The sequence below is a fragment of the Pelophylax lessonae genome, assembly GCF_965119305.1.
Source record: "Pelophylax lessonae genome assembly, chromosome: 10".
NCBI classification, from domain to species: domain Eukaryota; kingdom Metazoa; phylum Chordata; class Amphibia; order Anura; family Ranidae; genus Pelophylax; species Pelophylax lessonae.
Window position 1 is genome coordinate 97,511,249 of NC_138777.1, and position 15,671 is coordinate 97,526,919.

Below are 15,671 nucleotides of genomic sequence, written 5' to 3' on the forward strand. Positions count from 1 at the left end.
AATTCAGACACTGGTATTTTTTTTTTTTAGTTTCTGAAATGCAAAGACTTATACATCTGTATCCTATGACAAGACTTGTCTATATACTCAGTTGACACCTAGAAACTAGCATTATCTCAGTTGAAGGATAATTATTGGATAGAAGATTCCACCTTGGCAAATGAATTTTTCCCTGAGAGCTGAAGTTTAAACTCAAGCCAGACACTGAAGATGACGATAAATGTAACTATTTTCACTTGATCCATGAGCAATCAGCAGGATAGGATGACAACTTTTTAACAGCCTGTACCTTTAGTTACATGTGCCCATAAATCTTCATTGATGCTATTTGGCTAAAGTTTCATTTAAGGTAAAAGTCAAAGCATGAAAAGCCATTAACCATCAGTTAGCTACACTGGTTGTTAGTCATTAGCTGATTGAACCATGCAAAGCAATTTGTTTAAATATAGAAAACAATTAGTTGTATGTATATACAATCCAAGTTCATTTACAGAAATAAGCATTACACTGATTATTTGGGTTCGCAGTTTCATTTGTTACCTCTTTAAGCTGCCGAGAGACATCGGAGGGTGATTGATCACACAGCACAATCAAACTGGCTAAGGACAAGATATCATCAGAGCACTACAGAATGCTCTGTTACCATGTAGGCTTGGCTCTGTTGAGCTTACAACAGAGAGGAATAGGGGAAAATGGCTGAATCTATAACAGATATTTCATGCCTATGGTCCTATGCTGCTTATACACTTGAGGATTTTTTCCAATTTTGGCAGATTTTTTATTAGATGTTGAGGTCCTCCATAGTCTGATCATTTTAAAAGAATACATTTTCAAAAATGGGGTGGAAATCAAAATGCCTTTTAAATGCAGTGGTTTACACGGTCTTTCACTGCGGTTTCTATAGATTTTATAGATTTTTAAAGGAAAATTGCTGCGGACATTTCAACTGTAAGTGATCTTTTTTCTAAAGCTGAAGAAAGCTTACAGAATTGCTACAAAATTGGCAAGTATTTAGGAACTGGAGCTTACGATAAGGCGGTAATCCTCTTAATCACCCGGAAATTGACAGAAGTTTTATCTGCTTTTGGCTGTTGTCTCATTGATTAGTACAAGGAAACTAGAAAATCGTATGTCATCAGAATGTAGCAGCCATGTCTGGAGGAGGCCAATCTAAAAGGTTTGCAACTGTTCTGTCAACTCTGCTAGAAGTTTTATTTGTTCTATAGTGTGTTATACCCTTGTAAAGCTCATAAGACTTTACCATTTGGGATCTTGTTCTGTGTGTCTCATTTGAAGCACAAATCCTGCTCATAATAGTTAATTATTTTTAACCTGCAACAAGGAATTTAAACTGTTGATTTTCTGTGACAGGTATCCAACAGAACATGCTGTAAAGTAAGAATGCTTTTACAAATATATATTTTAATGTTTTATTTTTATGATTTTTTTTATTTTTATCAATTTACAAAATGCAAAGCGAGCAAACAGAAGAAAATTCTAAATCAAATCAATGTTTTGTGGGATTACCCTTTGGCTTCTTACCAGCATCAATTGTTACACTTGCTATACACACTGTATATTTTTAAAAAGATTTTCATCATAAGAATTTACAAAAAAATAGAGGGGAACAAAACTTAAGGATAAAGCGGAGACTGCAAATGCTAAAAAAAATACACTTATCAAAACTCTGTAATTATGGCTCTTGGTATAAGTTGCTTTAAAAAAAGCATTACAAATTTAAAAGAAGTAAACAAGTTGAGACATATAAGGCCAGAGAGAAAAATAAAAAAATTATATAATTGAAATGTTAAAGTGGTTCTAAAGAATAAACATTTTTTACCTTAATGCATTCCCTGCATTAAGGTAAAAAATGTTTAGGCATCGGCATCCCCCCTCACCCCCTTTTTTACTTTCCTGATCCCTCATTCGATCCAGCGCTTTGCACTTCTGGGTCTCACTAGATTTGCTGGGGCATCGGGAGCCATTGGGGCCCAGCCCTGTCAATCAAAACCAGTGATGAGGCAGTAGGAGGCAGAGCAAAGTCCCACTGACTGTGTCAATGGACGCAGCAGCGTGGCTCAGGAGCTTCCCATGGGGGCACTGGACAGAGAGGAGGGGCCAGGAGCGCCAGCAGGAGTCCCAAGAAGAGGAGGTTCACAACCACTGTATAGACATGTTTTTTTTTTATTTTACCATTACAATAGCGTTAAGTAACAAAAAAATCAAAGTTGAATATAGCGGGATTCCCGGCTGGCCCTATTAAAGTGCAATTTAATTATTTATTTTACTAGCAAAACTACTTTATTGCTTCTTTTTTAAAGCTATTGTGGCAAAATGTATTTCCCATGTATTTTTATATTTCCTATCACATATTTTCTTCATCTTTTTGTTATTTTTATATTTTGTAAAATATTTAAATAGTTTGCAAATAAGTTGGAGTTTACAGCTTGGGTTAATAGGATGTTCACTGGCTGAAATTTTTTAAGCAGCCATCCTTTTCTCAGCTATCCATCCTTTTTTTAGTATCTATATGTATTATTTAGGATTCTAAATTTGTAGAACTCTAAGGTATTTTACCTGTGTATGGCGAATTGTTTCATAAAAACATGGAAAACGTAGATCCCTCTACAAGACATGTAATTGTTTTGTGCCTCAAAATATCTGGAGACATTCTTTGCAAGAAGAATATTTCATTTGCATGGAAAAGAAAAATGTAAGTCATGTAACATGTTCAAAAAACAGATACTATTATGTCTCGCTACTGTAGCCTCAGTTGAACGGGTCTTAATGGTCCCCAGTGATACATTGTGGCTTAGAAATACAGAGAAAGGCGCCTCTAGAAATAAACACCTATTGAAACAGGCACAGAGATTCCTAGCTTGGCACTTCGGAGAAATATTGCTCTGGAACTGGGCGCAGTGACAAAGAGCCTGGCACCTTCCTTGTTATATTAGCACAGAAAGGCACTAATATCATACTTCTTACTTTAGGCTTGGCTGTGCACTGGGTGCTTGTTACATCCTACATGACATCTAGGTCATCACCATTCTTAGAACATAACACCAGCCACAGCCATAATTCTGCCACGGCAAGAAAAATGAGTGGTTGTGGTTTGTTTGTCAAAAAGTATAGCTTTAAAATGTATCTGTAGCCCAAACTTCTTTAGCTTTGGATAGAGTGTGAAAGAGTTAGAACAAAATATTCTATTTCTGTTTGTGTCTCCGTAAATTCAGCCTCTCCATCTATACTGGTGGTGACCATTGTCAAAAACTGAACGTAAATCCAAGATCTTATGCTTGCTAGAACAGGTGGTGAGGGAAAATCTCCTTTTCTGATGTCAACTGTCTAAAAAGGGATTTCCCATTAATTTAAGAAGGTTTCCTCTCACTTCCTTTTGCAAGAAATTAAAGGGAAATCTCCTCATAAAGACGAAGACAAAGACGAAGAACTAAGAGAAGAATCTCTAATGGCATATATAACGGTCATACCGAAAGAAGGGAAAGATCAAACACTTTGCTCTAGTTATAGGCCAATTGCGTTGTTAAACGCAGACACAAAATTATTTGCGAAAATCTTGGCAACGAGATTAAAAGAATTACTAAAAACGTGGATCCATCCGGACCAGACCGGATTCGTTCCAGGTAGAGAAGGGAAGGATAATGTGATACGCACCCTGCTTCTTCTACAGAAAAAAAAAAAACATGAGACCCCCTCCATCCTATTATCAATTGATGCCGAAAAGGCTTTTGATAGGGTGGACTGGGACTTCATGAAAGAAACCATAAAAAATTTAGGGATTGGGTTAAGAATGAGGCAATGGATAGAGGCATTATATAACAACCCCACGGCAAAAATCAAAATAAACGGAAGTCTATCAGAGAAATTTGGAATGAGTAATGGGACGAGACAGGGATGTCCCCTGTCACCCCTATTGTTCGTGTTAACCCTGGAACCATTACTGGCAAAAATTAGACAAAATATAGACATAAAAGGAGTGATGGTAAACCAAGATGAACACAAAGTCGCAGCATATGCTGACGACTTGTTATTCATCGTCACAAATCCAAGGATTACCCTCCCAAACATTCAAAAGGAGTTAAAAGATTATGGAAGGCTGTCAAACTTTAAAATAAATCCAATAAAATCAGAGATTTTGAATATAGGGTTAAATACTCAGGAAGAACAAATAATAAAAACATACTTCCCATATACGTGGACAAAAGAAAAATTAAAATACTTAGGGATATACTTAACACCTCAAACTGAAAAATTATACCAAGCTAATTATATACCGTTATTGAACGAAATAAAAACAGAAATAAGAAAGAAATCAAATGGTCAAATCTCATGGATCGGAAGAAACAATGTTGTTAAGATGTTTATCTTGCCAAAAATCTTATACACCTTCTCTCTGTTGCCAATAAACATCCCCGCAACTTTTTTTAGGGTAATCAGAACCTTACTGACAAAGTATATATGGCAGTGGAAAAACCCAGAGTACAATACAAGATCCTTACAAGAAGCAAAACACAAGGAGGATTAGCTACTCCAGATATAGAAAGGTATTATAAGGCGGTAATTATTACACGAATGGTGGATTGGACAAAAACAGAAAGGAGGGAAAAAAGATGGGTAGAGATAGAATGTACACAAAATAATAATCACCTACACAAAACAATATGGATCCCACCAAAATATAGGGAAACACAGGGAGCACATGAACTGACAAAGGTAGTCTATAAAATATGGGATGGGATAAACAAACAACTGAAATGGGAATACAATTCACCAATGATACCATTAAATGGCACTAAATACTTCCCACCCGGGGAAGAAGAACAGGGTGGAAATTGGATAGGGAACACTCAATTAAAAGATATCTTACACAAAGGTCACATAAAAACACTTCAGAAATTAAAACAAGAAAATAATAATATAAAAATAGACGATTGGAGATATCTCCAGCTGAAACATTTTGTCAGCTCATTATCACAGCCGATTAGGTCTGAAAAAAACCTTAACAATATCGAGAAATTGAGCTACTCTCCCATGCAAAGGCATGGAGTGTCTCAGATTTACAAAATGCTGACGGAATGGCACAGTCTGGAAAAACCTCCATATATAGTAAAATGGGAGAAAGAAATAGGGACACATTTGCAAGGACAGGAACTTGGGACTGTACTAGGGATGGTTGGATCCACAGCCATAGACGTAAGTACTATAGAATTAAACTATAAATGTCTATTTAGGTGGTATATCACCCCAGAAGTGATAAATAAATACCAACCAGGCAAGACAGACAAATGCTGGCGGGACTGTGGCAACATAGGTACAATATATCATTTATTTTGGGATTGTCCCAAGATAAAAGATTTCTGGCTAGAGGTAAGACAACTGATTGAAGAAATCACCGAAATAAAAGTGCCGGACGATCCATGGGCCTGCCTATTTCATAAAACAACAATACCTTTAAAAAAATATAATATGACTCTGGTCCCAACCATGCTCAATATAGCAAAAGGAACCATACCAAAAAAGTGGAGAGAAAAGGAGAGCCCGAAAATAAAGGAATGGTGTAAAAAGATAAATAATAACTATAATATGGAATATGTATGTAATACTCAAGAGGAGATCCCAAGAAATATGAAAAGAAAATGGGGGAAATGGATAGAATTTAAAAAATCATCTAAATATATTGAATTAAATAGTTAAGCATATCTACCATGGGGTGGCACTGTAGAATGGAAACTGCTGGCAAGAAGGGGAGGAATCCTGGGAGGGGGGGGGAGGGTGGGAAGGGAAAAATGTATGATATTTAATGTATGAATTATTGTATTTCCTTTTTTCTTTTTTTTCTGCATAATTTTATTATGTAATTTGTGAATTTAAATCAAATTGGTGGAATACTGTTATATATTGAAATTTTATATGCAAATAAAAACAAAGTAAAAAAAAAAAAGACGAAGACAGCAAACAAAATTATTGTGCCTGCAACTGGTCAAAGGCAAATGCTCAGGTTTGTTATCAGAATGCTGCCATATTACCAGGGCTGGCCCTACCATGGGTCCTACTGGGTCCATTGGACCCAGGCAGCACTTGGAGAGGGGCAGCATATTGACTCTCTAGACTTTTTTTTCCAGCAGTTTTGTGTGTCATCAGTTTGCGGCACGTTACAGGGGGCATTTCCCCATCTCGTACTGCTGCCTGCAGTGCAAACTGATGAGTATGAGGAGGCGGATTATCTCCTCCAGGGAACGTCCTTTGTGTGATCGTGGTGTGTGCAATGACAGCACACATCGGCACACTCCCTCTTACACAGGGCAGGCTGGATCTTCTAGGGCGCAGGAGACACGGGAGTGACAGGAGGACTGAGGACAGACAGCGGGTGTTTGGTGGACCGGTCCGGTGGTGAGTTATGGGAGAATATAACACTTAATATAATATTTTCTACATTTTATATTTATATAAAATAATGGATGTGGGGGGCTTTTTTTTGGGGGGGGGGGCAGCATTTCATACTTGGACCCAGACAGCAAAATGTCTTGGGCCAGCCCTGCATATTACTGGTGGCTGCATGTTATACAATGTTAGATGCAGGGGGGACAAATAGGATTTATTGGGGAATTATATACACTAGTTTTACTACTTTTTACAGAATTCACACAAAACACACTAAGACAGTCCATGAAGACTTGTGTTCAAAAGTGAGAGCTTTGTTGCTTTAGTTCATTGAACAATTGGCCACTTGTCCCCTTTGCTCACCTCATGCTCAGAAAGTCAGCCCAGACCCCAAGGTGTTGTTTTATATGGTTCAGGTTGTGGATTGACAGTTGCACACGTAGCTTTGTGCAACTAGGAAGGAATGCAAAAAAAGAACAAGGAGGAAATGGGTTGTCAGTTTGCTGAAACATTATGGCTATGTGCCAAGAAACGTAGCAAATAGCTGGTGTGATGGTGATATAGGACAGACTGTGGACTTATCAATATGGTAATGACTCCTAGTTATTCTATTTTCACATGAGTTTTTAAATGTTAGACTGGTGAAATACCAGCTGGGGGACCACCTTAATGAAAGATGATATGGAATGCTTTAGTCCAACAAATTTACTGCTTTTATTACCAACAAGACTAACTTGCAATCTATGGGAAGCTTTAGTTCTGCGTGGACAAGAGTTGTATGCATGTTGTTGGCTAAACTGGGCCCCTCGCAGGTCAGCTACGCTTTTACCAGCTTTATATGTGAATTTACACCAATCAAATAACTCTAATAGTAAACATCAGTCAAATAAAGTTAAAACTGTAGGCAGTCTAATTTAATCTTAGTTGAACATTTTATGAGTGGCTGGCACCACAGATCTCTTGGATACCTACCCAACTCAAACATAAAACTTGCAGTAGACACTGACAATGCCATAAAAATATGAATAAAAATACATCCAGCAGCAACTTTATCTCAACCACAGATATGATATTTGTAAGACATTTTTTTCCTATTTTAAGTGTATTTTATATTATTTAACACTTAAATAACTCAGCATAATTATCCTAACCAACCACTAATGGGTCTCTGTAGCCATGGCAGAACATGTGACTTGTATGGGGCCTGAAAGTACAGACTTCCCAGCCACTCAGCCATGTCTAGCTACAACTGCATCCCCCCCACACTTAACTCCCCCCGTCACTCACAGCACCTCACTCCGATCTACCCACCTCGCCCCCTACCCCCCGAAAATCAAATAAGTATAGCAAAAAGCACAATCTTTAGTTGACCATCTTCTTCAAAAAGTCTTACAAATTGAACTAGAAATTAGGATCAATGAGATTAGCTGGCCATTCAAATGGATACAGAGATGCTTATGTAGTTTTGCAAAAAAAATAAAGGTAAATAAATTGGAATTCTTGTATCTATTTGAGTAGCAAGTGGGCTTCTTGGTCCTTATTTCTACTTCAGTTAGTCTTTTTTTAAACTAGAGGAATTACTCATGCTTTGGAGATTAAGAGGTAAGAGGGCTTGATACTTATACCCACTCCATTTACAGTGTCATTGAAATGTTACTATATGATTTCCATTTAAATCAATTGCTTTTCTGTCCAGAAATAGTTTTCATTTTCTGCAAAATGAATTTTGTGTTTAGCGTGTCCATAATTCTTCATCTAAAAGAACAAAAATACATGCTTAAGATCTTAAAGGCTTTGGTGAAAAGGGTATGTTGCCCAGAAAAAAATGCCATTTCTTTGCAGAAATTAAATCAATGTTGACAGTCCAATATCACATGGCAAAAATGAATATTATCCTGGGAACATCTAGTGTATTGGAATAAATTTTCTTATCTCAAAGTGAGCCTGTATCAATGAGGATACATAGCTATCACCATAAGTATATTTCTCAGCTTCCACCAATCTCAGAGTCTCCTTAAAATTCTAAGCAAAAAAAAAAAAGAAATTCTAGTAGTTTCCCTTTATACAGGCTTTAGTGTATGTAATGTAACAACTACTGGCTGCTCAGGCACCAAGCATTATATTGCGAGAGGCGGGGGGGGGGCCTCACATGTGCCACTTACTGGGGCAGAAAGCACAATATTGGTACCTGCTTTACACCCTTAGGCCTTGCTAATTTCCCAGGGGACACCCATGCGTGCTCCCAACTGAGTCGGGAGCCAATCACTCCAGCTGCTATCAATCTGTCCAATGAGGAGAGAGACAGCAGCGGGAGCTGCTGCATTCATGCACATTGCAGGATCGTATGGGCTCTGGTAAGGAAAAGGGGGGTCTAGAGGCAGCTGCAGCACAGAAGGATTTTCACCTTAATGCAAGGTGAAAAACCTTAAGGACTTAGAACCACTTCAAAATCAGTTTGAAATGCTTCTGAGATCATTCAGTGTTTATTGATGGATCTTTGGACCTGCATTTGAACTTCTTCTGGAATGTATCAGCCTGGTCCAAGCTGCTTTTGCATTTTCATTGATTTGCAGGTGGAGAAAAGCAATTCTTAAGGCTGCATTCACATGTCAGCTTATAATCGCGGGCAGAACCGCCGCGGTTCCGCCCGCGATTCGGAGATTTATTGCAAATCGTGGGACGCCTAGCGTTGCCCGTTGATTTGCAATAGCCCCCCAAACGCCGAGCGATGTTGCCGCGATTTACGCCCGCCGAAACGCGGCAACATCGCGCAAACAAAATCGCGGGACGCAATACGCTCCAAAGAAGCTCTTGTACTTTTTTGGAGCGTATTGCGTCCCGCGATTTTGTTTGCGCGATGTTGCCGCGATTCGCCGGGCGTAAATAGCGGCAACATCGCTCGGCGTTTGGGGGGCTATTGCAAATCAACGGGCAACGCTAGGCGTCCCGCGATTTGCAATAAATCTCCGAATCGCGGGCGGAACCGCGGCGGTTCTGCCCGCGATTATAAGCTGACATGTGAATGCAGCCTAAGTGAACAAAAGCTTGTTGACACAGGCCCTTTTACCTTATCATGTTCCTCCTCGATACAGGTTTATTTTATATTAACCAAGTTGGAGGAAGGTAGGACAGTTGAATTATATATAATTTGGTCATTTTATTATTTATTGAACAGAATACATGCATAGGCGATGATGCTGATGTTATGTCTAGGAGGTCATCTCTATCTAGTGTAGGAATTAAAGTTTTGTTGAGCAGAGGAAAGAGTATTACAAATTTTAGCTTGTAATAAATGTGTATAAAGTTTGAAGGGTAGACTTTGTGGTCCCTACGGTTTAAAAAAATTAGGTATTGGTGCTCTGTGGTTTTGAAATTCGGAGTTCAAGGCATGGTGTACCTGAAAGTATCTAAAGAAAGACGGATAAAGTTCTTGTAATTATAAAAAAGGGCATGGGGTATAGATAGAAAATATTAAAACCTTGCATTACCTGGTATGGAAAAAAAAAACATTTATTGTGATTTAAAGCAGCTCTAACACAAGATTAAAAACCTGGAAAAAAAGCCAAGCCTGTACAGAAAAGATGTAGAGCTTTTCTGTCTCGCTGCTCACACTACTAATCTTTGCTCTCTTAACAAACTGGGCAGGATTTACATTGCTGGATGATGTACTTGATGTTTGATTTACATTGTGGAACATTGTTTTTTAAAAAGGACTTTTTCATGATGTAAGTATTTTTATTTACTTTTTCACTTTTTTTTGTGAATAATTTACAGGGCTCCTATTTACCCAGTTACCATTCACCTGGGGGGGCTCATGTCTGAGGGATCTTCTAGATTTTGTTAAGAGACCCCCACAGACTCCCACATCCCTTTTGGGGTGCAGGATGTGTGGATGAGAACCTTGGCCCTCTGTCATTTGCAATGGAAGTAGCGTCGGGCACAGCAGGTTGTTGTGTCAGCTGATCATTGTGATTGACATGCATCTACATTGCTGGGTGACATAATTCATGTTGGATTTACATTGGAGGACATTGTTTATTTTTTCTAATGAAGGTTTTTTTTCATTGGTGTTTTAATATGCCTTTTCTCCATTTTTTTTGTGAATCTATACCTTGTAATCTTTCACCTATTTATTCTAAAGGGGACTTCCAGATTCTGATAAGCCACTCCTGACATCCCTTATGGGGGACAAGATGGGGGGTAGGGCTTTGCCACTCCCCCTTAAAACTAAAGTACCCTCCCAGTATTGAAGCCATGTGGCTTGGTATGATTCAGGAGGAGGGGGTGTACACTTGCTGACCCCCCTCCTTTACTGGCTACCCAGGCTGTATGTCTGGATAAGCGGCTTTTCTGGATTGTAAATTGGACCCATTTTTTTTTGTTTTTGGTGCTTTTGCAAACATACATCAACTGTGGGTTCAGATAAGTGAACTGGCCATATATAGCCAGTTTGTTGGCCAGTTTGGTGAACTGAAAACAGTTTTAATTTAGGTCAAACTTAGGTGAACGGACATCTATTGGGGTTCAGTGGAAGTTCTTTTCTTTGGGAGAATACATGTTTCCTTTTTCTGGTTTTAGAAGCATGCACATACGCAGGAACCAAGAAAAGTCCAAACTCCACACGATATTGTAGGTGATTCTGTGTAATCATAACTCATCTGTAAATAACTGTTCCAACATGTACCACACTAAATCATAACACTAGACAATGGTGTGTTGCAGCAATTGCCACTGATCTTCCACCAGTGATCACACATGGTGGCACAATGCTGCTAATATGCGCAATCATTCACTGGACATACAATTCAGTGGAGAGAATGCTGAGGAACTCATCTGGCAAATAATCCAGCTTTCAATGACTAAAGATTCCTACTCCTGTACATATATACAAATTGACTAAACGATTTAGCCTTTTGAAGAAACAAATTTTGAATAGTAAAATATATCATAATACTAGATGACTGAACAATTGTGTAATCCTGCAATCATCATGTGACTGATTAACCGGTTGCCGACCGCCGCAAGTACATATACTGCGGCGGTCAGCCCCGGCCAGGCAAAGTGACGTACCGGTAGGTCACTAGCCTGTCACTGGCTTGTGAGCCAATAGCGGGCGAGCGCGCGCCCGCTAAGGCGCGCGCCCGCCCCGGCTCGTTCCCTAACAAGTCACACGTGTGACCGGCGGACCCGATGTCCGCCGGTCACTCGCAATCGTTCGCCGGGAAGGGAGAAAGGCAGACGGCTAATGTAAACAAGCCGCCTGTCATTCTCCCCTGTGTAAAAATGGAGATCAGACGGTTCTACACATATGTGGCATTGCATGCTCATTTACAGATTGCTGTAACAACAGTAATAAGAACACAAGTAAACAGGGTGCATTTGGAGAGACAGATAGTAAAGCTGATAAAAATGTATACACTGATTAAAATGTGTTTGTTTCATCAGGGACCAGCCAGATTTTGATCAGCGTGAGGCCATCCCGACTCAACATAAGTCGATAGTCCGACTTCTATCAAAGGGACTTGTTGGAAATTTTGCCATTGATCAGCAGCTGCAGTCTTTTTTTTCTAACAGTGGCAGGTGCCGTTGTCAGAATACAATTATAGGGAGAAGGATTCCTGCATTCATCTCATTTGTGGGGATGGAAGAATCTAGTACAGTCGTGTATGGCCAGCTTTATATACTACAGCCAACTGATGGCATAAATGTACATCTGAAAATCACCTATGAATCCTATGCGCATGTTGGGTTTTAGACCAGTGTTTCTTAACCAGGGTCCCTTTTGAACTTGCTAGGGGGTTCCACAAGCAGTAAGAACCAGCAGAAAAAAAATCACAGTGCAGGGGACACAAGACATCCTCACACCTGGAGGCGCAGAAAGCTGGCATTTATTAAGCCAGTGTAGCTCTGCAGGAGGGCAAACATAATGGTCACCAACAGCAAGACTGGTATTACTGTATTTCAATTTTTTTTGCACTTTACTCTGCCTTTTTTCTGTTTCTTTTAACCAACTGAATGTACACTATGGCTGAAATTGAATGATGAAAAGTTTCACTTTAAATTTGGACAGTTCCACTTTAAGGACCACCTTCGCTGGACCAAAAGCAGGCAAGCCTCAAAAACAGTTTGATTTTCACAGAAATCTTCTGGCCACTATTCTGTACTCCAGTGACTCTGAACTGACAGTCTGGCTCTACAACCACCTGTGTGTACATTTCCTAGTGTACACACTGTTGACAAAATATGAAAGTAGCCCATATACTGTCATGTTGACACAAAAACTTCTAGCACCACAGAAAAGGCCATATTTAGAGAACTCCATAATGAGACTGCAAACAGTACAATATTGAAAAAAATGTAATTGAAGAGTCTAAAGGAGGATATAGATAGCAATGTTTACACAGTACTGTAGTACTTGCTAAGAGTCCAGAATCCTAATTGTATAGGAAAGTAACAAAGTATATGGTCTTCTTATATGAAAAAGTAATTAAAGCTGGAAATTGTTACATTTTGTGCAAGCGGGAGGTACTAAACCTGGTAACTTTGTGATGCATAGGGCACCGTGTTAATTTTGTAGTTGCCATCTGAGTCCTAGTACCCTTTTTCTTCCTTAATCCCCTTAAGTCTCAGAGCTTTCCCCATTTTGGAGAGGTCTCAGTCTCTTACCTTATACCTTTTAGCGTTTATAGTCTACCCTAAAGAGCGTTGTATTATACACTTTTTTTCAGGACAGATAGGGATTGGTAACACATTATGGAATATATTTATTTCCTAGGTTTGTAATGGGAAGAAATAGTGAAATGTTGGAAACATGAATTTAACTGGGATTTTTCCCAACGCAACCTCTACATACAGTGACAAGAAAAAGTATGTGAATCCCTTGAAACGATTCTAATTTCTAATTTCTTTATTGAACACAACCATTAAGCATTCACAGTGCTGTATGAAAAAGTAAGTGAACCGAAGGACTTCAAATAAAGCTAATTGGAGTCAGTAGTTTGCAGACTTGGAATTCAGTTATTGAAATGAGTTTAGAGGTGTGGTTTAGAGCTACTCTGAATGATAAAAGACACATAAACATTTTAAGATTCTTGTTCATAAGAAACATTAGCTGATGGGAACCATACCTCATGAATAGTAGTTCTCTGAAGATATATGATCAAGAGTATTTGATCTGCATAAGGCTGGAAATGGATACAGAGTAATCCTTAAGTATTTATGCATCTATTAGTCAACAGTTAGACAACTTGTCTATAATTGGAAACAGTTTAGTACTGTGGCTACTCTTCCTAGAAGTGAGCACCCAGCCAGGATGACTCCCAAGGCATGATGCAGAATCCCCAATGAGGTAAAGAAGAACTCATGAGTAACAGCTAAAGGCTTGAAGACATCACTAGAACTTGCAAACATCCCTGTTTATGAGTCTACCATAGGTAAATCTTTGAACAGGCAGGTTGTCCATGATAGAACACTATGGTTGAAGCTGCTGCTCTCCAAAAAAAAAATATATACTGCATGCCAGTAGTTTGTCAAAAAGAACCTTAGCAAACTGCAGCACTATTGGGAACATGTTTTGTGGACTGATAAGACAAAAGTTGAATTGTTCGGGAAGAATACTCAGCACTGTGTATGGTGCACAAAGGGCACAGCTAGCCAGTATTAAAACATGGCACAGCTAGCCAGTATTAAAACATCATCTCTACGGTGAAGTATAGTAGATTTCATGATTTGGGCTTGCTACGCTGCCTCAGGGCCTGGACCACTTGCCGCCCATCATCAAGGGGAAAATTAACTCCCAAATTCACCAAAATATCCTACAGGATAATGTCAGGCTGGCTGTCCTCCAGCTGAAGCTTAGTAGAAGTTGGGTGATGCAGTAAGACAATGGTCCTAAGCATTAAAGTAAATCCACCACAGATTGGCTTCAGATAACAAAAAATATGCCTTTTGGAGTGGCCCAGTCATTGACCAGACCTTAACTCAATAGAGTCCTTGTGCAGGTCTGATCTAGAGCTACCAAAGGTGCTTTCTTTAAGTCATTGCTGCCAAAGGAGGTTGGATGAGCTATTCACTCCAAGGGTTCACTTACTTTTTTCTCCAGCACTGTGAATGTTTAATGGGTGTGTTCAATAGACACAAGAAATTGTTAGAACTGTTTGTGTGTTATCAGCTTAAGCACATTGTATTTTGTCTATTGTTGTGACTTAGATGAGGATCAGATCACATTTTATGGCAAATTACTGCAGAAAACCAGCTAATTCCAAGAGTTCACATACTTTTTCTTGCCACTGTAATTTGCACAAATCCACAATGTGCCCTAATCAACAGTGTTTCCACTGGGGAAATGTCTCCTTGCAATGGGGAGGATTTACTAAAGTAGTAGATAGAGCATGTTCACTTTGCAAGGAAATTATTACTTAGCTTAGCACCCCCAAAATCACAATTCTATTTTTAACACTCAAACAAATGGTCACAGAGGCAGAAAATCAAGGTATAAAAACAAAATAATCAAATTTCAAATAAAAGGAACCACGATATTCATTCATAGTTAGGAGGAAAGCCTTGAAGATAAGAAGAAAAATGCCCTATGGACCCCTTCACGAGTTGGTAATAAGGTAGCTTTGGCTTCAAAGTGCATGGCTTATAGGTATTGGTAGTAATAGTCACCCTCAGCATTGATGTAGGTGTCTGCAATAACCCCCCTTCATTGGTGGTCGGTGGTAGAAACTAACTCCCCTCAGTAATGTTGGTCAGTGGCAGGCTGTAAAATGAACTCGCCCTCCCAAGCACCTACACCTCCTACCAAAAGAAGGGCAACAACAATTCTCCGAGTCCCCTGGTCCCACTCACCATTGGTTCCCTCCCAGGTTAGCCCATGTAAGTTCTCCTATTTCCCAACATCTTGCAACACTCATGCTGCAAGCTTTATTTCAATTTGTGTAGATGAATGGTAGGTTGAATAACTCACCAGCATCCTATAGCTCTCTCAGGGGATAACCCAGCAATATCTCTCAATGAATTTGTGCCTCTGCCTGTCTTAAGCTGGTTATACACTAGTAGATTTTCGAACGAAAATTTGTCTGAAGACTCATATGAAAATTCTCAGTACATTTGACAACTTGATGAATGTTGTTCAAAATTTTGTTTACTTTTAAAATTCAATTTTGGAATGAATATAATTTCCTGAATGAAAATGCTGATTTCACACCATTAATGATTAGAAAATTAATTGAACATTCTTAAAAACAAAGTTTTAATTTAAAAAGTGCAAC

The 15,671-nt window shown here is 39.0% G+C and overlaps 1 protein-coding gene across 6 annotated transcripts in view; it reads right to left on the minus strand.

Annotated features, from left to right (window-relative positions):
* The window catches only part of CHRM1 (cholinergic receptor muscarinic 1), a 389,308-nt gene that overhangs the window by 32,974 nt on the left and 340,663 nt on the right, over window positions 1-15,671 (minus strand). The window contains exon 1 of one of the 6 annotated variants that reach the window (XM_082270929.1): window positions 1,262-1,357. The exons of the other annotated variants lie outside the window; for them this stretch is intronic. The gene's annotated coding sequence lies outside the window, so the exon portion shown is untranslated. Of the gene's footprint in view, window positions 1-1,261; window positions 1,358-15,671 lie in introns of those variants that run through there. 6 annotated transcript variants of the gene reach the window in all.